The sequence below is a fragment of the Chinchilla lanigera genome, unplaced genomic scaffold (assembly GCF_000276665.1).
Source record: "Chinchilla lanigera isolate Chin_1 unplaced genomic scaffold, ChiLan1.0 scaffold00182, whole genome shotgun sequence".
NCBI classification, from domain to species: Eukaryota; Metazoa; Chordata; class Mammalia; order Rodentia; family Chinchillidae; genus Chinchilla; species Chinchilla lanigera.
In genome coordinates, this window is record NW_004955583.1 from 607,068 (window position 1) to 608,046 (window position 979).

General features: G+C 58.9%; 1 protein-coding gene across 2 annotated transcripts in view; it reads left to right on the top strand.

Moving 5' to 3' along the window:
* Abcf1 (ATP-binding cassette, sub-family F (GCN20), member 1) overlaps nucleotides 1-144 on the top strand; it is a gene marked incomplete at its 5' end in the record, with an annotated part of 6,831 nt that extends 6,687 nt beyond the window's left edge. For both annotated transcript variants that reach the window (XM_013509796.1, XM_013509797.1), the window contains 1 exon segment: nucleotides 1-144.
* Between the last annotated feature and the right edge of the window lie 835 nt (nucleotides 145-979).

Here is a 979-nt window from a genome sequence, read left to right on the forward strand (position 1 = left end):
CTTCTGCGGGCGCCACCCCGGCCGCGCGGCTGGAGGCAGAGGGCGGCCGGGCCGGGACGCGTTGTGTCGTTGGCACTCGCGGCAGGAGGGGGCGCTGTCGAGCCACCGCCCCGCGAAGCAATAAAGGCAAGCTGTTTGGACGTGGTGGGGGCTGGGACTGTTCTCAGCCCGGTGTCTGTTTGCTCTGGCCCGCCTACACGGTCGGACCGAGCTTGCCGTGTTCACGCACCTTCCACAGTTGCCGTTTCAGGGTCCCCCGCGCCCAGCCCTTCAGACAAGGCAAAAAACTAATGTGATTTTCTTACCGCCCCTCTCGGACACTGTCGTCTCACTGTCCGAGCTAAGCACACAACGAAGTCCTCTGCCTTACAGTTAGGGGCCACAGTGCTCACCCTCTCAAAATCAGCCAACTGCTGGGCGTGGCGGCACACGCCTGTCATCCCAGCACTCGGGAGGCTGAGGCAGGAGGATCCTTGCGAGTTCGAGACCAGCCTGGGCTACGAAGTGAGCTCAAGGCCAGCCTGAACTGCACAGCGAGACCCTGCCTCAAAAAGACAAAAAAATCAGGCAACTGCCAGGATGTGGCTCTGCAGCTGCTGCCTGTCTGGCAAGTGTGAGGCCCTGAGTTCGATTTCTGCTACCATTAAAAAATAAAATCAGCCAACCTAAGCCCAGTGTGGTGGCCCATGCTTGTGATCCCAGCGCTCAAGAGGTTGAGGCAGGATCACTGAGAGTTAGGGCTAGCATGGGCTTTCTATCGAGACCCTAAAAGGACCACAAAAACCAAAAAATAAGGTGCTGCACACCTGTAAGCGGGAGGGTTGAGTTTGAGGCCAGCCTGGACTGCAGCGAACCCCCTCGAGGAGAGGTACGCGCGCACACAGTGTGCTCAGTATCGAGTGTGCAGTTGTATCGCTCACCTGTCTGTTGCTGGGACAGAGCACTGGACGCACGACTAAGATGATTCTGGCTCGGGCCC